Source organism: Mustela erminea, chromosome 1 (genome assembly GCF_009829155.1).
Source record: "Mustela erminea isolate mMusErm1 chromosome 1, mMusErm1.Pri, whole genome shotgun sequence".
In the NCBI taxonomy this organism is placed as follows: domain Eukaryota; kingdom Metazoa; phylum Chordata; class Mammalia; order Carnivora; family Mustelidae; genus Mustela; species Mustela erminea.
In genome coordinates this window covers 120,647,053-120,673,678 of record NC_045614.1, presented here as the reverse complement: position 1 = coordinate 120,673,678, position 26,626 = coordinate 120,647,053, and the positions used below count along the sequence as shown (strand labels likewise).

Genomic DNA, 26,626 nt, shown 5'->3' with positions numbered 1-26,626 from the left:
TTAAGGAAAGGAGAGAGTGAAGGAAAAATGGAAAAGAGGGAAGGAAAGAGAGAAGAAGGAGGGGGTGAAAAGACAGAATGAAATTCTAAAGAGGACTGCTACCCAAAGAAAGACCCATTAAAGTGATGGACCTAGAGTTGTAATACCTGAGTAAGAAAGCTGGCTTGGAATATCAGAATTCCACCAGGACCCCTCAAATAACACAATGAACACAACTGCATGCCTTCCTCATACCTTCATTTAAAGCAGCATTTGAAAAACTACAGGCAAATTGTAGACTGGGTTGATGATACCAATACTGAAAATCATGCTATTATTAGGTGTCCCTTTTTTCAGAGTCATTCTTGGGGAAAGCTGCCTGGGGAATTCTTGACTAACAGAGCTAAGTACTATTAACTCCCAATTTTTCAAAAACCGATTACCTGGTGTGTGGATTTTCCAGACCTTTTGATTGTTCTGCTTCAGGCTATTTAATTGCACCTAAGAGAGTAGAAAGAGGAAGAAGACTAGTCAACCACATCTGTCACTCGTTAGTGTCTGTAGTAAAAACGTATTAGTAAAGAGGCTAAAACCATAGACTAAAACATGAATATTACTTTATATTATAGCAAATCCTCATTATCACAGGTAATGGAAAGTGGTCTCTACTCAGCTGACATTTTCCTAAAACTAATTTTGGAAATCCCCATATGGCCACCACTCAGGGTTTTTCTGAATACATTAAATATATTTAACGTACATTGGGCATCCTAATTGTCCTTAATACAGGCAAATATATAAATCGCTGTGCTGCCAACCAACACGACTGAGCATGTAACTTCCAGTCAAGGGTCAAGTAACTAAAACAATAGTCATTGGCATAGTTCTAACAATTTGACTTAAATTGAACAGAGAATATTTTTTAAGAAATACTAATATATATATTTAATATACTTTGTGTAGATGAACATTTTCTCATGTGTCTGATAGCCATTTGTATGTCTTCATTGGAGAAGTGTCTGTTCATATCTTCTGCCCATTTTTTGATATGATTGTCTGTTTTGTGTGTGTTGAGTTTCAGGAGTTCTTTATAGATCCTAGACATCAACCTTTTGTCTGTACTGTCATTTGCAAATATCTTCCCCCATTCCGTGGGTTGCCTCTTTGTTTTGTTGACTGCTTCCTTTGCTGTGCAGAAGCTTTTGATCTTGACAAAGTCCCAAAAGTTCATCTTCGCTTTTGTTTCCTTTGCCTTTGGAGACATATCTTGAAAGAAGCTGCTGTGGCTGATATCGATAAGCTTACTGCCTATGTTCTCCTCTAGGATTCTGATGGATTCTTGCCTCACACTGAGGTCTTTTATCCATTTCAAGTTTATCTTTGTATATGGTGTAAGAGAATGGTTGAGTTTCATTCTTCTACACATAGCTGTCCAATTTTCCCAGATTCTTCTCCAATGAAGTCATACAAATGGCTATCAGACACATGAAAAAATGTTCATCACTAGCCATCAGGGAAATTCAAATTAAAACTACATTGAGATAGCACATTACGCCAGTTAAAATGGCCAAAATTAGCAAGACAGGAAACAACATGTGTTGGAGAAGATGTGGAGAAAGGGGAACCCTCTTACCCTGTTGGTGGGAATGCAAGTTGGTGCAGCCACTTTGGAGAACAGTGTGGAGATTCCTCAAGAAATTAAAAATAGAGCTTCCCTATGACCCTGCCATTGCATTACTTGGTATTTACCCCAAAGATACAGATGTAGTGAAAAGAAGGGCTATATGTACCCCAATGTTTATAGCAGCAATGGCCACATTGCCAAACTGTGGAAAGAACCAAGATGCCCTTCAACGGATGAATGGATAAGGAAGATGTGGTCCATATGCACTATGGAGTATTATGCCTCCATCAGAAAGGACGAATACTCAACTTTTGTAGCAACATGGACAGGACTAGAAGAGATTATGCTGAGTGAAATAAGTCAAGCAGAGAGAGTCAATTATCATATGGTTTCACTTATTTGTGGAGCATAATAAATAGCATGGAGGACAAGGGGAGACAGAAAGGAGAAGGGAGTTGAGAGAAATTGGAAGGGGAGGTGAACCATGAGAGACTATGGACTCTGAAAAACAATCTGAGGGTTTTGAAGGGGCAGGGGGTGGGAGGTTGGGGGATCCAGATGTTGGGTTTTGGAGAGGGCATTAATTGCATGGTGCACTGGGTGTGGTGCAAAAATAATGACTACTGTTATGCTGAAAAAATAAAAAATTAAAAAAATATATAATTTGTGTAGAAGTCTGAATCTATAATGGTAATTTTTATTTTTCTTTCTCTCTTTACAAACTACTATAATGCTAAGTACTTCTAACTCACATTCCTTGATAATATTTATCTGGTCATGTGGTGAGATTTTTATTGTCTGGTGTTGTAACACTTAGAAGTATTTATGACTTCTGCTGATGAGGACAGTTCTCAGAACTAAATTCTCTGTTTCACTTCTGAAGCCCAAAGTGCACCAAGCAGTGAAAAAGCTTGTCGGCTCTCCACTTTAACAGAGGCAACTAACTGTGTTTAAATGACCTTCTTAATTTAAACCATACAGAATGGAGCATCTCAAAGGCCAAGCTGAACTGAAAAGATTGTATCATCATTTTCCACATTACCACTTTCATAATTTCCCCTAACTTCCTTTTTTTTTTGTTTTGTTTTGTTTTGTTTTGTTTTGTTTTGTTTTGTTTTCTTGGTCAGAAGTTGCTGTTCAAACACTCACCTAGTTAGAGGCCACCTAAGTTCCTGTCAAAACTTCATATTTTGGATTGCTCCTAATTGTTCTATATTAGTGTTTTCTGCCTCATTTCACACCTGCCTGACAAATAGGCTAATGAAAGCACTCCTTTCCCTAGACTCTGACAAACAAGGATGTAACAGATTTATTACCTCTTTCTCTTTTTGTAGCTAATAAGTACAAATGTTACAAGTTTCTCTACAGGTGGTCAGTCTTCTACAACCTTAATTGTTTTCTCAGCAGCTACTTGTCCATAAAACATGTACACAGAAATTTAACTTTCAGGAAAAATAACATGCATTTGTTCTCTTTAGGAATAATTTCTTGCTTTTAAAAAAGAAATGTTATAAGTGGTATGCACATTATTAAAAAGTACAAATCAATTTACAAGTAGACAAAACTCAATGGTTTTCCACAGGAAAGAACTATTTTATTATCATCGTCTCATGATCAGCTTGTATAGCAGCTTGAAGATTTTCTGAAGAAATGATGGGTCAGAAAGATCAGAAATTATCTGATAATACAACAAGATACATGTCTACTCTTTCTTTTACTTAACTTTTGTGTGTGACAGGAAGGGGGGCTCTATCACTACTGTTACACAATCCAACTCAGTAAATTTTAAAGATCTTATTGGTTTTATTCAAGGATTCATGAATCAGGAAGCATCCAATCTAGCAAATAAAAAGGATCTATAAGGACTAGGCAAAATGAACTTTTACAGGCAGAAGGGAGGAGCAACAAAGAAGTTATTCTAAGGGAAATACCAGGTTGATAATTGCAAGGTTACTTTCCTTGAGGGATCTATGGGGAAGATCACTAACCAGTGCTGACCAGGTGATTCTTGATTCGCTGGTTTAAGATTCATTTCTGGGAGAGCTGAAACTGTAATTAACTGGGGCTTAGTGGTACAAGTGACCCTTTTGGGGCCTGTTGTCTTGTTTTTAGCACTACTGTCCAAGGGTTTTGTATGTAACTATTTTCTAGTCAATGAAATGGCAATAACTAAAGCCTGAAGGTTCAGGAAAGCCCAGCTACATTAACATAGCCAAATTCTACACATTTAATAAAAGAATGGTAGATCATGAAACTTTTAAGACAGAAAATACCCATCTATATTATCTACTGATTGCTAAATAATTATTATTTAGACTTTTTATTCTGACTTCATTCCATCCTTAAGTTTTCAGTGATGTATAATAAACATACAGAACAGTGCTTAGATCATACATGCATCATTCTAAAGCTTGTCACAAATTAGATACACCTGGATATCCACCATACAAATGATGAAATGGAACAATGGCGACTCCTAAGGACGCCTCTTTTTTTTTTTTTAATCACTTTTTTTTCCCTTTCTTATTACTATCTTTCCTCTCCTAAGTTTCCTGGCTTTTACCATCATAGATTTGTTTTGTTAGTGTTTGAAACTTGTATAAGTGGAATCCTATAATATGCACTATTTTGGTTCTGAATACTTTCACTCAACATCAGTATTATTGTGTATGTAAGATTCACCTGTCATTGCAAGCAGCCACAGTTCATTCAATTTAATTGTGGTATAGGCATTTCACTGTATTCATATACAACCATCAGCTACTCTACCATTGAAGGCATTTGGAGTATTTCTAATTTAGAGCTATTACAAACAGTGCTGCTATAAACATTCTTTTGTATATATTTTGATGAATATATGTATTCATTTCAATGTGTCATATACCTAGCAGTGTCATTGCTGGATCATAGGTCATGTATGTATTTAGCTTTAGAAATACGAACAAATAGGCTTCTAAAATATTTTATAACAATTTGCACTTCTATCGATAGTGCCTGAGTGTTTCACTTGTTCCATATCTTCAATAACACTTGACATTTTCTTCTTTTAGTTCTATCTCAGTCAATTATATAGTTGTTATCTATAACCTCAGTGGAAACAGAGAAGTGAAAAAAAAATATTACTATAACTCAAATATTTGGTCCTATAAGATAAAATGGACGTAGAAATTGGCATCCAATGACTTTCAAAAATAAGAATAAACTTGCGAAGTATTTCCTATGATCCTAAGAGATAATACCAATAATCAGTAAGAGATTATCAAGGGGCACTTGGGTCGCTCAGTCTGTTAAGTGTCAACTCTTGATTTCAGCTCAGGTAATGATCTCAAGGTCTTAAAATAGAGCCTTTCCAAACCCCAGCACACCTCAACACCCCCACATGTACCCCACTGCCCCATATGTTTGGCTCTGCACTCAGGTGGAAGTCCGAGATTCTCTTCTTCTCCTTCCCCTTCTGCCAATTTCCTTGCTCACACATGTTCTGCTCTCTCAAAAATAAATAAATAAATAAATCTTTAAAAAAATAAAGGATTATCAAATAAATTGTTTTTTAGAGCAACTGTACACATGTTATACCATATAACATTACACTTTGTATGAGTTTTAGAAGGTACTACAATGAAACCAAAAAAAGCTAAAACACAACAAATAGATTACTCTCAAATGTCCTTCCAAATCATGTATTTGAAAGAGTCCCAAATTTTTCATTCATTCAACTTTATTATTACTAGGATATGTGCCAGGTACTAGAGATACAAAAACAAGTAAGTGATGATCCCTACCCTTAAACCATTTAAGACCAGCCACAGGTTCAAGCAAGTAAATTAACAATAATAATGGAGAATAAGAGGTGTTGTGATAGAGACAAGCACATGTGATCTTGAAGCACAGAGATATTACTGTGGGTGAGAGACGAGCCATTCTAAGACAAAATCCCCAGCAGGGATGAAATTCAAGCTAATCTGTGAAGAAAATGGGAATTAGCTGCAACATGAATTATTGAAGAGGTCTTCTAGACACAGGAGTACAATATTCAATACACCAGTCTGATATTACTACATTCTCTCAGGGACTGGAAATGCCAAGACAGTCAAGTCCAAAATCTTTCCTTACAAAGAACCAATGATCCCCTGGAGATTTCATCCATGTGTTCTGCTTCTATCCTTTGAGGTAGTAAGAGACAATTCTAACGATTTCTTTCCATAACTTCACATCCCCTCTCCATACAAGAAAGAAAATAATATCTCCACTTTCCAAATGCACTGAAAGAAATAAATACATAATGAAGATAAAAGAATACTGCCTTAAGTAAAGATAATAACAAAAACCATATGACAAAAATGTTCTAGACAGTATATTCAGAGAAAATGGCATCATTGTGTTGTTTTCTCTTTTCAGGTCATTTCTGGCACTTAAGAGAGGAAAGTGGGGGCAGGGGGAGTCACAATCTAACAAAAGCATAATGTCCTCTTCAGAAAAAGGAAAATGGTTCCAAGTCATTAAAGACAAAATAGGCATTCCATAAAAGCATAAGACTTTGATTGAAAAAGATTACTCCATTCACATGTGTTCCTGCAATTATTAATAGAATTTGAAAAATAAAGACATCAAATTACCTTTGCAATAGTTTCCAAAATGTAAATTAAGGCTACAGTTCTCTCCAAAAGAGCTGTACTGAATTTTTTCAGGTATATTAACTTTCTATAAATGTGACAAGGTCAGAGTTTTTGTTCTGAAAGGAAGAATAGACACAAGGATTTTCATGTTCCATTCTATTTACTGACATCGAAATTATTTGATGGGGAGATGTTTATTGGAAGACACATAGACATAGCACAATTCATGTTTAGGGAGATGGATTTCTTGCAATTGTAAAAGTCAATGGCATTTCACAAATGCTCTCAGCATTCTTTATTGACTTTCTGGATAGATATTTCTACTAATGAAATGAGTCAGAGTTTCATGAAGCACTGATGACACAGATAAATTCCAACTTATTTCAAACATCCTCCAAAGTCATAGTTGGTCATAATTCAGAACTGGTTTCTGTTGTACCATTTGGAATTACCTCACTTTGCATATTTATAACTTCTTTCTAAACAATGTTCACTTACACAACTTGATCAAGAGGTGGGAAATCATTATTTCAAATAAATAAATGAAAAATAACTGAATCATGAGGAGTTCAGAATGTAAGTTGGCTTAAAGGCAAAAAGATTTGTCCCTTATCTTTGCCCCTTACAAAATTATATCACACATAACTATAGGGGAAAAAAGATCTGCATACTATTGTAAAAATGCCGTATTTTCTATGATGTCAGTGAGAAAATGCAAATTTTAATTAAGGAAGATATGTAGAAAACTAGGTTACCCCCCCCCAAGAGTTATGGATACTTTATTCTCAAGAAAGAGAACATTTAACAGGTAGAGACATGGTCTTCACAATCGGTGAAGAACACAAAATACTCAATCTCTCTTCCTTTTATCATAGCTCAGGATTAATATATCTAGTTAATGCTTATTCTGTCCAAACATTCAGTATCACCTACATGGTTATAAACAAACACCAACCAAAATCTCAATAGATCTTAATAAGCTTTTAAAAATATTTGTCTTTATTTTATTTTTTTAAAAGATTTTATTTATTTGACAGAGAGAGAGACACAGTGAGAGAGGGAACACAAGCAATGAGTGGGAGAAGGAGAAGCAGGCTTGCCGCAGAGTGGGAGCCCAATGTGGGGCTCGATCCCAGGACCCTGGGATCAGGACCTGAGGTGAAGGCAGACGCCTAATGACTAAGCCACCCAGCAGCCCCTATTTGTCTTTATTTTAAAGTCTGGTTTGTGGAAGGTCATTTTATAGCCATAATATCCATGCATCAAAAACAAAAACAAAAAGCAAAAATAGCAAAAAGAAGAAGAAGAAGAAAAAGAAGAAGCAGCAGCAGCAGCAGCTGTCAGTCATAAAATTGAATTTTATTATATTGTTTAGTCTATTGGTGAAGATTCTACCTACATGAGCTGGAAAAACAAATGTATATCTCACAATGTTTCTTTCTACATGTATTTCTTTCTCACTGCTTCTGTACCTTTTCATTTCCATAAAGGATTTGGGGCAATTTGGAATAAAAGCTATAAATAAACCCAAGACTATGAACTCATGATAAAAGATTCTAAAAGAACTATAGCAGGAGAACTAAGGAGAAAAATTATATGACATCTTGACTGGGGAGAAATATAACAAGTGATTCCAAACCTTAATTCTAAGTTCCTAGCGATCCAGGTCAAAGGACAATACAATGAACTACATGCTCTCATCGTCCAGGAGATAATGAACTCACTAGGAAAGCTCCTAGCTCTTGGCTGAATCTGTCACAAGGATTTTTTACAAACGACTCTCAACAAGGTAATGAATGAAGACCTCAGCAGCAGATGTTGTTGTTTATAATGCTGTAGAAAAATTCCCTATTATATCATAGACCACCTATGAAAATAGCATGTAATATTTAAAGAGAGTTCAATAATACAAAATGTTAAAGAGAACCAGAGGAATAGAGCTAAGCTATGTCACCTTTTAGTCTTCAAGCTTATATGAAGGTAGAGAATTAGATGAGAACTTTTTAAATTATAAGTGTTTTTCAATTATTTCCACTGGAAATAATTTCATGCCAAGCATTTGGTTGTGTCCCCTACTACAGTGGAGTAAAATAACTCATTCTGGAGGTATTTCATATTCATTCTATGCCATAATATAACCTCTGAAGAAACATAATATGTCCCAGACAAAGGAATGTAGAACCAGAGAGCTATAAGAAATATAACCAGAGAGACAAACACACCCCAGACTAAGAAACACAGACTTCTGCGGCTTCTGTTCAAGGTCTCTCTCAGCTAGAGCTTTGACAAGCATTCCACATAACAGTGTTTGCAAGAAGGGCAGGAGAGTCTAGTGTTAAAGAGTCCAGTTTCTAGATTATGACTGTGTTCAGACTGCCTATGTTCATGACCTGTCGGAGGCAGGCCCCTGGCCAGGGCGGCCTCCGCCATTAAAAGATGGCGCCTGGCTAGTTGCCAGGTTAGGATTGCCTCGTGATTGCTAGCGAAGTTGTTCGTTTAGGTGCACAGCCTGATTTGCTCCCTCCTGTACCCTGCTTGCTGATTGGTCATGTAAATGTATATAATTGTGTAGACTTGTGGAAATAATGAGAGAGAAGATACACCTGAACTGGGGCTTCTTGTCGTCCTTGTGGGTCGAGGGCAATAATGACCCAAACATATCACTTCCTGGCTAGAAACAGAAAATTACTTATTCAATCTCTCCAGCAATCTATTCCTCTTTAAAATAAGGGTTGATAGAAACAGTATTTGCCTGGCAGGGTGGGGTAACCATGGAGAGATCAACCATGATAGTTATTTAATGTAATACCAGTGATCTGGTAAACATTGTCTCAATGTTAGAGACACTCAATATTCTTTATTGATAGAAATTAATGAATTCTAGTTATTAGACATGTACATGAGAGAGTCTTATTTCAAAGGTAAAAGTCTTGTTCTCTGTTTTTTTCCTTAAAACCAAGTGATCCGAATGCATTACTCTTTATTGCCAGACCATTCACAAAATACACTGAACACAGGAAAAGAAGAGGAGTTTATATCTGGAATCCAATTTTTAATCACAGACTGGGCCATGAGTTTTATAGGATTAGATTTATTTGTGGTGATTACTGAAGCACTCACTTCATAGTAAAAACTAATTTACAAAGATTTGCATCCTTTGAAATCTTATTAGACCCAAATGTTTAGCTTTGGGACACCTTAGCAGGGGTGTCCATGTGTTCTATAAAGCTCTCTAAACTTAGTATATAAAACAGAACCCCTGTAGCCTCTTTGTTTAAAACAGAAAATTTAGACATACAATAAGCAAACAAACAAATTATTAACCTTTCCTTTGATACTGAGCTAGAGAGCTTGCTTATTTCTCAGGTCATGATGCAAAAGTTAGAATGGACTCCTACTCATAAACTGAAGAGTTCAGAGCCCAGTATGAACTTCATTAGAAATTCTCTTCAACAGGAAAAATTCTGTGATTACACTTGACACGTCATAATACATTTTTTAATATATTGACCTTCTTTTGCTTTGCTTCTTCTGTTTTGTATGATTTAAGCACAGACCCTTGGACATGATTATTCTCTGTCTTATGTTCAAGTCTAGAGAAGTGGGAGAAAATTTTCTGATATGAGTATCACTGAACAAACTTTCTTCAATAATTAATTCACCCTTTCAGCTGCTCATTTTAACAAGCATTTATTGACTACTTACTACGTAATTTTTCTTTTGCTGGAAGGAGAGAAACGATGAGAGAAATCTCCTTTCTCAGAGGGAAAGTTGTAAAAGCCATCATTTATTGAATACTTACGAGTCAAAATACCTAAATGATGAGTACAGATGTTTTTACTACTTCATCAATTAAAATTGAAGTTTATTACAATCAAGTGACTTTCAGCAAGTCACAGGATGAGGCAGGCACAGCCAGGTGGCACTTCAGGACTGACCCTTTGCACACCTGTGCTCTCCACAGCTCTTCCTCTCCTGCTGTCAAAGAATTTGTAAAAGATGGGAAGCCAGAGCATAAATACACATTGACATGGGACATGACCAGAAGTTTCTAAGACATAAAATTAAGATTCAGTAACCAAAGATGTGTTGGGGGCGGGGGGAATAAGGCTAGCAGATATTCTATTCCTAAGAAAGATCATTCTCATTCTGATACTATACCAAAATTTTTAAATCACACTTTCAAATTCTCTCCACAATTCCAGGGCATTGTGGTTGTTCTCCTATTTTTATTTTTGTCTGGATAAAATGTACCAAGAAATTTTTACTCTTAACAATAATAACAGTGGCAGGTACTTCACGGTTAAGGAGGAAAATGAGCCAGAACAAAACCATGATTCTATTTCTTCATGCGCCTTCAGTAAGAGGCAGCTTTGGGTCCAAATGTCAAGACACTGGGTTTCTAGGGTTGCTGGTTTCAGTGTACATTTTCCTGCTGTTTGTTTTCAGTATACCTTTACATACATTTGAATTTTTCATCTTAATTTCAAAGCAAGTGAGTTAGCATATCTGCCTTATGTAGGCTATATATTTTAAATGAAGATTTCTCATACAGCTCTCTGGTCTGTTTTTTAAATCAATCCACTGAATGAGAATAACAAAGTGAGCTGCTTGAGGAAGCTCTCCCCTCATACCTCAAATCCCAGATCCTCAGGGCTCGAAGGCAGAGAAAGCAATAATGTCCTTGGACACCAATGAGAGAGCCAAAGTATGTTTATCCCTGGTTCCTCCTCTTCCTGGTTTTGTGGTGGATCACTAAATAGTGTACATTTTTTAAATCTGTAGGTTTTAGTATTGACAATGTTCATCTTTCAGCAATGTGAAAGCAAATCTAAGTATGAGACCTGAAATACTGCATTATTTTTTAAAAAATGAGACCACTTAGAGGAAAGTACACAGTTAAACAAAACATTCTCTAAAACCATCACAAGTTTAAATGTAAATGCTGGCACTTATCAATATTTATCTATTCCATATGTATTCTACATCTGAAATATATTTCCCAAACAGCATACCTTGAAGTGGCATTAAAGCTCTTGTTCACTGGTTATTAAGCAATGCTGCATCTGGGAAACAGACTTTCTTTATGCATTTATCTGTTTATTTTTCAAGTGCAACATTGCCATCTACAGGATATGAAATGACAAAATTCTACCCCTCCTTTAAAGTCGTGTTTACAATCAAAACTAGAAACCACTTAGGTTGAAAATGTATATGTCCAAAATCAGTCTATTTGATTATCCTGTCAGGCACAGCTGTTTTGCAAATTACCTCATAATCTCACAGCTCATCCCCTCACGTCTCCCCCCACCAAAAATATATATATATATATTAGATCAACTTTGCCACAGCTTCTTTAGCTTTGAGAACTGTTAGGGATTTACTCAAAGGCTGTATCATGATCATATTAAGGAGGTGGAGGAAAAGCTAGTATCAATATGAGGTTTTTAGTTGGTTACATTAAGGATCAAGCTTTGCACCTGATACCAAATTTTCCCGAAGTTAGCTGGATGTAGCTTGCATAAACTTCCTTGCAGAATTCAAATAACAAATACGGCTAATTGTCTTTCCTCCACAGATTTCAAATACCAAAAGAGCAAAATGTCTTTCTGCTGGTACAAGGAGGCAAATGCCACAGAGTTTACTTAATGAGTCTAATAATCGCATCAGACTTCATAATATTCGGATGACATGACAAAGAGGAAGCTCTCTGCCTGTTTTGCAAATGAAGAAACAGAGGCACATAATGTGCTGACCTTGAAAAGCTTGGTTCATTGTCAGACTGTCTTATTGAAAAAGTGAGAGGGAGAAGGAGAAACAACATAACTCATTTTCTCCACCTTGACACACAGACTAAAATATGAGCTAGGAAAAAATACAGAATATACAAATGGTATTAAGAAGCTATTTTTGACTGTTCAGTGTGACCTCAGTTCAGTTGAAATTGGAATTAAAATATTTATTAGAAAAAACTTGAATGTTTCAGGAAAAGCTATTACAATTTCCTAGTACATTTCTAATCTCCTTTCTTGGGGATATTTAATATTAGGATGTATAATTAGCTCACTCTAATTTCTTAATTGTGGCTTGTCTAGAGACTAAGGGATGGACATGATAGCATCCATATTACCCTGCTTTCTTGCAATTTTTAAAATCAACTCCCAGGATAAGAAATGGGAATCCATCTCAATATAAAAAACTCATATAGTATATAAAATTAAGCTTACATTCTTACCACGATTCTAACTAGAAAGTATCCTAGGAAGAAATAGTGGTACATTGGTACCAAAGAAAAAACATCATTAAAATGAGAAAACAAGTTTTTAAAAATTCAGTACCAGGGTTTCATTTCAAATGTTTACTTTGAAGTTTTTCATCACATATCCAGCATATCCTCTGGGTACATGAAGCAGTTTGAATCAAAAAATTAAAGGAAAAAAATCCTAGCCACAAAAACAAACTCATTTTCTCTCTAGTCCATCTACATACAGATATCAAATAAGGAACAAAATATCTACATGACTAAACAAGTAGCTTTTGATTCAAAGCCAATTACATGAAACAAAGGTTGAGTCTTTGGCTGAAGCCACTATGGCTACCCCCTTTGAAAAGCAATTTATAAGACATCATCCACTGTTAGCAATATAGAGAGGGTACATTTTTAGAGAAACTGCCTTCTCAAGTTCCTCAATGACCCCAACATTGCCAAATCCAATGGAAAGCACTTACACCTCACATAATTGACTCCAGAGCACTTGACATGATGTTTCCCTCCCTCCTGAAACATTGTCTCCACTTGACTTCCAGAATATAATATACTCTTAATTCTTCCTTCCAAGACCTTGGTCACCTCTTTCTGACCCTTTCGCCACACCCGTTTCCTCTTTCTGAGCTCTGAATGTTGGTATGCCCTCGAAGCTCAGTTCTTAAACCTCTTTACTTACCCATCTGCATTACATATCTAGATTATTTCATCCATCCCATTCTTTGAACCTCATCTTTATGCTGATGGCTCCCAAATGTACATGACCAGGCCCAAATTTTACTTCAACTATAGACTCTTCTGTCCAACTAACTCAACGTCTCTACTTTAATATCTAAGGGAGCATCTCATCCTTGATGTTTAGAACAGAACTGTTTTTCTCCTGCACACCTATGCTTGCTTCTTTTTAAAAGTTTCCCATTCCAGTAAACAATACTTCTTTATTCATATTTATCGAATTAAGTTGTAATTAATTAATTAACTAACACAAGGAAGTACTAGTGAGGAATTGAGACTGTGGTTAGGGAAATCTTCCCAGTAATGAAAAATATAACCAGAATTTCTTTTATAGAACAGTAGGCTCCTGTGAAGGAGGTGATACAAAAGACCACTTTCCATCCACACTTTAACCCACTTCACAGTGCCTACATAGCACTTACACTTGACAGATGCTTAGTTAATTTCAAGTCTATTAAAGGAAGTCTTCATCCACAAAGACCCCTCTGTATTCCACCCTCCTGAGTGCTAGTCCCGTAAGTAAGGCTTTCCTGATACCAGTATCCAATGTTGTAAGAGATTGATTTCTTCCCCATTGTTGACTAAGAAACAAAGTCAGCAACAAATCCCTGGGAATTTGATTCAGAACCTCTGGGAAGCTTGGGAAATTGAGCTGTCCATGGCTACTTGTGAGGAGCATGTGTGAGTGATCACATCTGATCTTTAAAAGGGTTAAAAGTCACTTTGTCCATCTCAATTTTGGGGGCTACACCTGTTCTAAAGTACATCTTATAGAATGTAAGTCCATAAAATTGCTCTGTGAACAGAAAGAGGTTTCTTCAAGGTCAAACACCTGAGAAAAGCTGTGAACTTGATGCCTCCCTTAGAGAAACATAGAACACAGAAGAATGTTATGGTTTCTGAAACTTCCTTAAGAACAGAAGCCCATTTTTTGTTTTTAGCCTGAAGTTTATTTGGCCACAGTCGTGTCTTTGTGTAGCACTACTAACAGTCCCCAAAACTGCGAATCTGAGCAATAGAGCACCAATTAGGGATTCTTGGAATTACTTGGTACATCAGTGGAAATTTTCAGATTCTCTCCTGATTAGAACAGCCAACGTTTTTTAAAACCTACTAAGCAACATCTTTGTTCCAAATCCAGATACTTGAAAATGTGTAGAAATAGCCTCTGAGTTGCCTTCATTTCTACAAATCTTTAAGAAACTTAGACCGGCTTACAATATACTTTGGGAGCATACTTTATAAGCGTTTATTATGGTAAAGCATTCAAAGACTCCCATTTGTGAAATAAATAGGCAGCAGACAAATAGAGAACCAGCAAAATCTTCCCAGTATACCTTAAAAACATCAAAATGCAATTCTGGTATTAAAATAAAGGCTGCCTTAAAAGTTATTAGCACTGAGATATATTTAGAGAAAAAGAAATTAGAGAAATCAATATTTGTAGAAAAATAGAGATGTCATTGACTGATAATTCTAGTGAAATAATCAGATCGAAAGTCTGACCTTTCAGTTAAGAAAACAATGTGCTGAGTTTAATTCAAAAAAGATGCAGTAGAAAACTGTGGAGATAAATGGTCATTCCATAGCGCTAAGAAAAGGCTTTAGAAAGATCACATCCAATTATCCCAAAGGAATGCTTTCATGAATGCCAAGAAACTAGGACAAGTTCTGATTTTTAAGACAATGAGGCTATAGAATATAGATATGTCTACATAATTTCGGTATTTGCTGCCTTCTAAATACATTCCTATCTCTGCTGTCTCTACAATAAATAAATAAATAAATAAAGCCACGGAAGTTCAGAAAAAGACAATTTTCACAACAGAACACACACATCACTGAGCCTAATTCAGGATACACTGAGCTACATTTTATCTGGGCCTCCATGTGTGATGGTGGGGGAGAAATTTCAGGGTGGTAAGGTAGCATGGACCACTGACATTTCTTTATTTATCCATGTCATCCTTTACTCAATAAAATTGTTTTGAGAGACAGATTTCAGCATACTGCTCTGTTCTTAGGAGTGAACCCTGTCAGAGCCTGACAAGAAAAAGAGGAAACTCACAAAAGGAAAATTTAGTAAGTGATGCATACAATTAACTAACAAGAGGAGACAGACAGAGGCAAGCAGTTTTCACAGAACTGTTCGGTGATGTCCGGAAATGATTACTCCTCTACTTTCTGCATGTGCTCGCTACCAGCTGGCCAACGTTAGACCCATGCAAAACCGTGAACTTGACAAAAGGTTCTCTTCGATGCATCATTGTTCTTCCCTCACACCAACTATACAAGTTGTTCCAGACCCTTAATTGAGGAACTTGAAGGCTCCCAATCTGAGCACCTACTCATAGCATCGGCAAAGCAGGGGTCCCAAAGGAAGAAAGGTTAGTATTCGATTTCCGATATATTTTTTGAAGCATCAGAGTAGTTAACATGGAGGGAGAAAAGCAAAAAAAAAAAAAAAAAAAAAAAAAAATTAGAAGTAGCTACTTACATGTCTGTCTATCCATTTAGACATATATACATACAGGTACATACAGAGACACATGTGTATATTCAGAGAGAAAGGTAGATAGATGATCGATAGATGATAATCGAGATAGATAGATAGATAATAGATAGACAGAAAATAAATAGAAAGATAGAAAAATAGACAGAAAGAAAATCAATAGATAGCGGGTAAATGTCTAAAAAACATGGGAAGAGATACCATTCTATTTTCAATGCCTGAGGATGTTAAATGTTTCAACTGGCCCCCATCAGAATCCTACTTAGCAACCCATGCCCCTGGTCCATCATTTGCCTCCCTAACTCTTCTCCTCTGTCAGAATAAAATTGTCTCAAGTCTCATATAAAGTTGCTACAAGTATTCATTTCTACAAGCCTCCTAGAGATTAATTTAGGAAATTCTGAATATGGAATATATATATGCATACATGGGTATGTGTGCCTTAAATTGTACATGCTTTTTTAACCAGAAGTGTATCTAAAGGACCAAGTATAAAATTTCTATTCTAAAGTCAAATGTTTAACAATAAGAAATGGTTCTCACAGCATAGTTTACAAATATGTAAACTAAAAATGTATAAACCTTATAACTAACTTATATGTTCAATAGAGAACTACTTCCGTAAATCTTACTATACAAAAAAATGAACACTATAAAGTAGTATAGTTTAAGATTCAGTTCAGGGAACCAAAATCTTTCTAGGTATTCAAAGGGGTATAATACAGACACTAGGTACCTATAAATGATGGTACAGAGCAAAGCCTAAAGCCACCACCAGACCACCAGCTCCAAGGCTGCTCTGCCCTGGATAGGAACCGGGGAGAAGAAAACCCCTGTTGCTGCTGCCTCGCCATCCATGAAGATGGTAACAACACACTGGCAATGGAGCTTGGCCACAGTAAACAAACCGACTTGACTCGCTGCCAGCCATCACAGCAGTAAGATGGTCTCTGCCTCCCTTCTGTCCCATAAAGTTTATGTGAGTTTCTTTCATCAGTAAACTCTAAATCAGATCCAGAACCCTAACAGGAAGGGAGCCTGAGAGGTGCAGCATTTCGCCTACCAGCCCCTGCAACACAGAGAACACAGAAGACAATGGAAATGCATGCTGAGTACTGACAGACACCTTCCAAAGATGAGGTTTTTCAATATTATTTTATAGAATACCCATTGCTGACAACTGAAAAAAAAAATTCAGAAGGCAAAACTATGGAGAAAATAAAAAATCAGTCATTGCAGCCATGGTGCGGGCAGTGAGGAATATGAATAAGCAGCGCACGGAGAATGTTTAGGGCAGTGAAAATATTCTATGTGATGTTGTAATGATCACATACATCATTATACTTCCATCCAAACTCAGAATGGACAACACTAAGAGCGAACCCTAAGGCAAACTGTCAGCGTAGGTTCAACCTACCGCTCTGGTGAGCCACGTTAATAATGAGGGAGGCTATGCATGTTTGGGGGCAGGGGACGTGTGGAAAATCTCTATACTTTCTGGAAACTGGAACTGCTCTGAAAAAAATATGCCATTAAAAAAAGAGAGAGCCATGTGGGGGGCTCAGTTGGTTAAACGTCTGCCTTCGGCTCAGGTCATGATCCCAGGGTACTGGGATTGATTGAGTCCCACATAGGGCTCTCTGTTCCTGCTTCTCCCTCTCCCTCTTGCCTGCTTCTCCACTGCTTGTGCTCTCTCTGTCAAATAAATAAATAAAATCTTTTTTAAAATAAATAAAAAGAGAAAGAAAAAACTGAAAACTACAAAATTTAAAAATAAAAAAAACAACTCAAAGGTGCCTGGGTGGCTCAGTGGGTTAAGCCTCTGCCTTCAGCTCAGGTCATGATCCCAGGGTCCTGGAATCGAGTCCCGCATTGGGCTCTCTGCTCAGCTCTCTGCCTCTCTCTGTCTACTTGTGATCTCTCTTTCTGTCAAATAAATAAATAAAACCTTTTATTTAAAAAAAAAAAAAACTCGGGTTATATTGACCTGCCCAAACCATTATTCAAAACAGAATATAGTAGTATATTCCATTTTTAATCCTACTTTGAAGGGAAACCCAACACTGACAGTCTTAGGACATTCTTACCATATACTTATTTTTATTCAAATTAATGGAGCAATCATGACAGAAAAGATGAAGGAAAGAGTAAATCTACTTTGTGTTCTTCTTTACCTTGCCTCTGCTTATAAGAAAAGACAAGGGTTGAACCTACTATTCTATCAATTTAAAACAAATTAAAACATTCTAATTTAGCTCACTCATTTATTTGTTCATTCAACAAATAGTTATTTGTACAAAGTTTTCTTGTTAATATAATTTTGCACAAGGTTTTTTCAAATATATTTGAGAATTGTGTCTCCATTAAATTGACTTCATTTTTTACTACAAGGACACAATAATATTTTTTTTACCGAAAGAATATAATCTATCTGTTATGTGAAATAAGGTAACAGATACTTAAGATATACACTAATTTGTGTATTTTTTTTTTTTTTTTAGTCAAGGACTTTAACAGAAAAACTCTTTCAGACTAGTCATTGTAAAATAACCATAAATTCCATGAATGAAGCATTAAATAGAAATTAATTAGGGAGAAAAATCTTAGAAATTTAAAATATTAGAAAAAGTAAGGTGTGGCTAGAAATCACTTAATAGTATTGAAATTTTTAAAAAATTGTGTTTAAATGCATTTTATTCTATGACCTCTTCAAAGCTATATCGAGAGAAATCCTGGGGACTCTTACTCTTGATATGTGATGTGGCCTCAGTTATAAAGGAAAGAGTAAGAGAAGAAGGAAAAAGAAAGGGAGAGGGGGACTGACCCATAGTAGGGGTGACCATACAGACTGGCTTGCCTGGAACACCCACTTCACACCTCCAGTTCCGTGTAACTATTAACGATGTTTCTTTTACTTTAGAGTGTTCCAATTTGAGAGATAAATTATATGGTCATTCTAATTGGTGAGAGGAGTAAAGAACTGGGATTATAAATAACATTAAATTAATGGCATATTTAATGGGACATGCAGGGAGTGAAAAATTTTAAAGAGGCGAGGAATCACTGAAATTGGGTCAGTTGCCAGAAGAAAAGCATTATCAAACTACCAAATGGAATGATAAAGTGCAAATCAATAAGCAATGGTCAACTTACTGTCCTTCACTAAATGAGGTTGGGTTTTATCTGCTTTCATCTTTAACTCTTTACCAAATCAACTGGGATAGGAGTTCTCTTAGTTGATCATAAATCATTAATCAGAAGGGATATCAGTCAGTCATGCTGTTCAACCTCTACTAGTAGTCCTAGACCCAGCTTCTCTGAGACAACATGCTAACAGCAGAAGGTCATAAGTATTTACAGATTCAGCATCCTTGAAATCACATTACTTTTGGCTTCCCTGATACCAGGCTTTCCTGCCTTACCTTCCGTGGAGACCCGTACTTCCCGATCCTCTTTCATAGCTCCTGCTCCTCTACCTTCTCCTTAAATGTTGGTGATCTTAAATGCACAGAAGATATTTCGGGAGATACTGAGTAACTGTAAATGAAAATTAGGTATTATGTTATGTTGGTGAATAACTGCCCTGCTTCTTACACAGGCCTACCTCATTTTCTTGAATTCTTCTGTACTATGCTTTGTCGATATTGTGGTTTTTTAACAAATCGAAGCAAGTCTACCAGTACCATTTTCCAATTGCATTTGCTTAATTCATGTGTCTGTATCACACTTCGGTAATTCTCATAATATTTCAAACTTTTTCAATATTATTATATTTGTTATGGTTATCTGTAATTAGTGATTAAAACTCACTCAAAGCTCAAATGATGGTTCACACATTTTTGGCAATAAAGTACTTTTAAATTAAGATACGTACATTTTTATTTTTTAGACATAATGCCACTGCCCACTTACCAGACTACAGTATAGTACAGGCATATTTTTATTTGTACTGGAAAATCAAAACATTTATTTGATTTGCTTTATTTCAATATTTGCTTTATTGTGGTGGTCTGGAACCAAATGTCCAATATCTCCATGGTATGACCATATGTGTTAATGGTACTGTAGTTATACAAAATGATGTCTTTAGTTTTAGAGGATGATTGCTGAAAGTATAAAGTGTCATAATATTTACAGCCTGTTTTGAAATAGTTTGGAGAAATGTGTAGATAGACATAGATATAAATGTAGATATAGATGTAGATAAAGAGATAGGTAGAAAGATGAACAAAATCTGGCAAAATGTTAACAACTGTTGAATCCACTACCTGGACTACTTGATGTGTGGCTGCTCACTATACCATTTTTAGCCTTGTTCAAACTTCTGTATTCAGCCTGTTCAACCTGTTCTGTATTTAGCCTGTTCAAACTTAGAATTTTTTTATAATAAAGAGAAAAAAGTAAAAAGAAACCATTAAGGTGACCATCTTTTGCTGTCCTAACTTCCATTGTGTATTCCCCCCACCCAGACCCTTCAAGCCTTGCCAATATTTTGTTTCTCATACTCTTTGTAGGTGACCTCATCTATTCTTTAACTTTAAATATCATTCAAATATAGTTCATTCCCCCAAATCACCTCTGACTCAGACCTCACTTCCAATATATATATAAATATAAAATAAATATATTTTATAAAATATAAATATTATATAATATATAATATAAAAATATAAAATATTATAAAATATAACCAATCGACTATTTGACCTAGATATCTAATATGCATCTAAAGTTTGATAGATCTAAAACTGACATCTTATTTCCCACTCTCCAATAAATCAATTCATCTGTAGTGTTCTTGAATTAAGCATTTAATACCTTTTTACAGCCAACAGCTTAAATCAGAAATTGGGTACTATCCTTGATTCTCACATTTCCCTCTTCCTCCACCCAATCAGTTAATAAATTCTATTCATTTAATCTTAAAACTGAGTTTTCCCCCAGATGGTCATCACCATTCTGTACTAATCTACATAGTTATCCTCACCTGGGCTAGAACAATAACCTTTAATCAGTTTCTGTACTTCCTTTCTCTCCCCTTTAAAATCTATTCTCTACAGATGATCTGAACTAGTTTTTTTAAATATAAACATAATCTTTAAACCCTCTGATTAAAATAAAATGGCTTCCCAGTGCAATTAGAGCAAACCAATGTTCTTCACCGGGAGCTCGAGGTCCAAATAGATCTAACACCTTTTCCACTTCATCTCAAGCTTCTCTCCACCCTTACTCACTGTTGTCCTTTCTGTGTGCATGCATTCTGTAGACATTTTCTCCTAAGAAGTTGTGTCCATATTCTTTCATCTGTTTGTCATGCACTTCATGCACTTTTTTTATTTAATAAGCTCTCAAATAGCACTTACTGTGTCTGGGTTCTTTTAAAAAGAGCTTTATGAATACTGATGCATTTAATATATCAATTCTATGATGTAAGTCATATTATTATTATTATTTTATAGATGAAGAAAATGAAGTGTACCAAAAAGGAACGACTTGAACAATTTTATATGGATTATGCTATAGACTAAATTCTGTCCCCCGCAAATTAGTATGTTGAAACCCTAACCCCCAGTGTAATGGTATTTGGAAATAAGGCCTTTGAGAGGTTAAGATGTGGTCATAAGTATAGGCCCTCCTGATGGTCTCAGTGGCTTTATAAAAACAGAGAAGATGGGAGAGAGAGAGAGAGAGAAAAGAGAGAGCACTCTCTTTCCGCCTCAGATATAGCCAGAAGGTGGTCATCTGCAAGCCAAAAAAAAAAAGGCTCTTTCCAGGAGCTGAAATCAGCTGGCACCTGGATCTTTGACTTTCCAGCCTCCAGACCTATGAGACATACATCTGTTGTTTTCGTTACCCAGTCTACAGTATTTCCTTATAGCAGCCTGAGCAGAGTAATACATATCGTAAGTGATAGAACCAGATTATAAGCCCAAACTAAACTTCCAGCAACTGTACTATATAACACCTTAGATTCTGTTCTTCTTTAGGCCCTTCATATGTTAACTTCTTTAGGCAAAGTCTTCTCTGAGTACCCTTTCCATTTTATCATAACATCTTAGTGTTTCCTTCATTGTACTTCTCTCGAAGTTTAGTACATATCTTTTCAGGTTTTGTTACCTTTGTGCTTACCTGCTATGTGATAGGCATTATTAGGTAATGAATATACAATAATACATAAGACAGACCTTGATCCTACTCACATAAAGTTGAGTCTAGATTACTCTCCTTTTTGCAATTTCATTTCAACACCAGGATCATAGGAATCAGTGGAGAATGAATACGAGATGAAGAGTTAAGACCAGATAAAATTGGAATAAACCATGAGACAAGTGTAAAGGTGAATATAAGCCAAAGAACTGGAATTGTTGATCTAGATTGGGTCATGATAAATCTGAAGAGACAAGAGTAGGGAAAGCAGGAGAGCTTCTAATAGAGAGTATCTGATAAGAAGTTTCTACTCTCCTATGGGAAATGTTCTCATTCCTTTGGGATCTATACATTTGAGGCAAGCCCTGAGATACACCTCAAACCAAAATAGCATGATCTGATTGCTAAAAAGGTGGGTGTTCCCAGAAAGCTAAATGAACCAGGTTGGAAAATGAGATGTTGCCCTATCTTTCAAAAACATGACATCAATATTCTGCAATACAGTCAGTCACTGGTTACTCCCCTAACTTACAATCTGGATGTTTGCTCTGGAAGTCAGTAAAAAAACCTGCCCAGTTCAAGATGGAAGTCTGTCATTTCTAAGAATGGAAGAATTCAATTAAAGTGCAATTCCAGCATACAATCTCAAATTTAGACCTCTGACTCTCCTCAAGTGTAGGCCTCTCAGCAGATGTAAAATAAAAGACACCACTTAAGAAAATAGAGACTTCAGCTTGAGCAAATGGTTTACCCAGTCTCAGGAGCCTCAAACCCTTGGGAATATACTCTATACGTCAAGCACTGTTCTGCGCTCTAAGGATGCAGAGATAAAATAGAATATGGTTCTGCTATTACAGAACATACATTCTAAAGAACAAGAAAAATGAATTAATTAACTCATTCATTAAAAATTATTTCTGGTAATGATACTGAAATGAAAAAAATAGAACAGAGTCATGTACTAACAGAGTGACTTAGTGTTGTGAGGACGGCTAGCTGTCCAAAAAACTCCGTCCTCCTATAAAAGTGGAGTTGAATTGAGCACATGGCTGCCCAGCTAACTACATTTCCCAGCTTCCCTTGCAGCAAGTGTGCCCATGTGATTATGTCCTCACCAATGAAATAGGGAAGGAAATAATATGTGCCTCTGTTAGCTGTGGGCATCAACATAATGAGCATGTCTACTCCATGTACTCTTTCCCTTCCCATTGGCTAAAAACTGAATGTAGCAACAACACAGCTTTAGTTACTCAGATAATAGAAATATTTGGAACATACGACCGAAAAAGATGGGAGGATCCTATATACATAAATGACCCCATGGAGTAGAGTTTTCCCATAATCTGGACCAATAACATCAATACTACTATGTGACATGTAAATAAACATGATCGTGGGTCCTTTTCTAAGTAGCAGCTAAGCTTCCCAAAGTAGTGGCTTGGGACACAGATATTAACTAGGGTGATCGCAAGAAATGACATTTCAGAGAGAAGGTCTGAATGATGGGAAGGAGTTAGCAATGTAAATATGGGGAAGTGAAGAAGAAAGAGCATGAATGGCCTGCCAGAGACATCTGCCATTTTTGCAAAATTTTTATTCAGGACCTTAACAAAACTCAGCTATTACATTAACCTCAGATCCCTAGCTACTGGTAAACCTTTGCAGAGGTAAACCTTTGAAACGCTGAAGGCTTGGGCTATGCCCAAGCATAGCCCAGACCTAAGGCAAGAACCAGATCTGAAGACCTCAGCGTCTTCTTTGAGAAGTATAGATCTTCTATTAGTCAAGGTCAAAAGCAAGTGGACAGCTGATGGTAAGCAAATAAAAGTAACAGGAGACATGGCAAGCAGCTGGTGAGACAGTGAATGTCAAGACAAACTGAAAATTTAAGTTATCTAGTCATTCAACATAGCTTTTTATTCTTAATTAAGATATTATATGTGAGCATATGTGATGGTTTCTGCCAGAATGATGTACCCAGACCTTTTCTTGTTCCCCAGAGTAATAATATACTGCTGTATTTTTTGCCTTAACAAGTGTTGAAAACTGTGTCTTTGTTTTGTCATTCAAGTAACATCTATTGACCTACACATAGTGTTCTGTATGTGCCTGAGATTCCAAGCAGACTCACAAAACCATGCACAAAAAGATAGGAGAAGGGAGAGAATATTTTACTATGAAAAAAAGAATGTTGGCTTCTAATGATTTTTAAACACCCATAAAAAACCTATGAAAATGATTTTCTGAAAGGTTCTAAGACCCTTAAAAAATGATGGATGAAGACAAAAATGCAAAGAACTAGGAGAATAATTAATAATAAAGTGATCCAGAAGAGCAGATAAGACAGAATAAAGCAAATAGGAGGCCACATCAGTGATGCCTGAAGTTGAAAACATTTGTACAGAAGTCTAATTTTGTATGCTTTCTCTTTAGGGCATAAGTCTAGGATGACTAATACAGAACCTGCAGGCAGAAATAAGTGGAAACACTAGGCAAGCATGTATAACAAAGAGAGAGCTTGCCATAGAAGCCCGTTTCTTTTTATATCACCTTCAATGAAAGTGGAGAAAATATTTGTTAATCACTGTACCATTTTTTAAGTAAATGTCAATGGGCTTAATGTTCCCCATCTGTCATGCAGGACTATAAATATTCTTGCTCAGTTACCATTTTTCATCTTCTATAAGAGTGAAGAAAAAAGAAACTATTTTCTCTAGGTAGTCAGAAAGATTTATAAAATGCTAAGAGTTCTAATTTCAAGTGTTGTTGTGATTGCTGCTCTGCCCATAGCAACAGAGTCTCTGGCTCTAGCAGACAAGATGTCTGATTCTTCCCTTCAGCCTGTCAGGAAGACCGCAGCTGAAGAAGGAGGTTGAGGGAGACACTCTACTGCTCTGTTCTCTCCCACAGAGCAAAAGGGGAAAGGTGGCTCTAGCGTCGCTGCAAAGTACCTTAGTTGCTCCAAGTTAACTGTCATCTCATGCCTCTAATGAAAAACCTTCAAAGCTTCCCTATTCCCCTCAGGATTTAGTAAAAACTCCAGAACATGGTTTAGAAAACTCTTTATCCCTACCATTTCCTACCCTTCTCTCTCTTTATCCCTGCCTTTCCATGTTCTCACCTCACATGCTTGAGTTCTGGTCATGTGGAACTACTCAGAAACTATCACAAAGTAGCATATGCTATCACTCTCTCTCTCTCTCCCTCTCTTCTCTGGACCTTGGGTTGCCCTTTTCTTGCCTTCATGAACTTCCTGCTTATACTTCAGTTCTCAACCTAACTCCCACTTTTCCTGAAGGGCAACCCCTGATGCTGCCCAGTCTGAGGGGATGCTCCATGAACACTCATGATGCTCTGTCTCACCCCTGCTGTCACATGCACATGTTTGTTCCAGAACAACATTTAACTTGTCTGCTTCCTCTCTGTCATCATGAGGTGATTTTACATTTTGTTTACCATTGACCCATCAACATCTAGCTTGATGTATGGCATATATTAGCCAATAAATAAGTATTTGTTTAGAGACTGTATTTAATTTAAAAAGTAAAGTCAATGAAGATAATTTTTAGGTAGCAAGAAATAAACTAAAGAATCTCAAATGAAATTTCTAGGTGCTATTTCTCAGTATGTCCAGATATTGTAGCTTCTGAGTCATGCCTCACTTCTACAGCTTACATATTTTTTTTAAAGATTTTATTTAGTTATTTGAGAGAGAGAGACAGTGAGAGAGAGTATGAGTGAGGAGAAGGTCAGAGGGAGAAGCAGACTCCCTATGGAGCTGGGAGCCCGATGCGGGACTCGATCCTGCGACTCCGGGATCATGACCTGAGCTGAAGGCAGTCATCCAACCAACTGAGCCACCCAGGCGTCCCTATAGCTTACATATTTTTACGCCAGTTTTTAAAAGACAACCCTGTGGCTCCTAAAAAAAATAAAATTTGAGCTATTTATTTATGCGACTTTGGTTAAGTCATTCATTTGTACACAAGTTTAAACAGCAAATATTAAGACAATAACTGCATAAGATATTTTCTGGGAAGATCATAGGAACTTTACAAAACACCTTTATATAACTCTGTTAAAGAAGAAAGAAATGAACATTTTAAAAAAAAAGAAAGAAAGAAAAAGGTTTTGACTCACAAAATGTTAGCTCTGCTTTTAATTTAATACCAGTGTTCGACACAAAGCTTTAAGGTTAAGTAACTAAGATACCAAAGAATATGTATTCAACATTTTTTCCCCTTAAGTAAACTTGACCCAACTCATTTATAAGTACATTTTCTTTCACAACTTTGGAAAACTTACAGAAGGGGGCTCCAGCTGAGTCAAGATAGGCAAAGAGCCACCATGACAATTCCCATCTTACACGCTTCCTCAGAAAATTTCTGTGGCTTATTCAAGTTCTTTCACATATAGTAGAAAGTGATTCATTTTTAAAAGGAAAAAACAGCCATAAAATAAAAAGAGCTGGTTATAAGTTTCACCAAACTCAAGATGTGCTATTCTAAAATAATGCTCTTGGGGCGCCTGAGTGGCTCAGTGGGTTAAGCCTCTGCTTCCAGCTCAGGTCATGGTCTCAGGGTCCTCGGATGGAGCCCCAATCCAGCCCCGATCGAGCCCCTCATGGGGCTCTCTGCTGAGCAGGGAGCCTGCTTCTACCCTCCACCCCCTGCCTACTTGTGATCTCTGTCAAATAAATAAATCTTTAAAAAATAATAAAAATAAGGGTGCCTGGGTGGCTCAGTGGG

General features: G+C 36.5%; 1 long non-coding RNA gene across 2 annotated transcripts in view; it reads right to left on the bottom strand.

Moving 5' to 3' along the window:
* Nucleotides 1-421: 421 nt before the first annotated feature.
* The window catches only part of LOC116588937, a 30,389-nt gene continuing 4,184 nt past the window's right edge, over nt 422-26,626 (bottom strand). Inside the window, exons 2-3 of one of the 2 annotated variants that reach the window (XR_004285128.1) lie at nt 19,154-19,268; nt 422-480 (exon numbers count right to left, since the gene is read on the bottom strand). This is a non-coding gene — a long non-coding RNA (uncharacterized LOC116588937). Of the gene's footprint in view, nt 481-16,353; nt 16,801-19,153; nt 19,269-26,626 lie in introns of those variants that run through there. The other variant, XR_004285131.1, reaches the window with a different exon arrangement.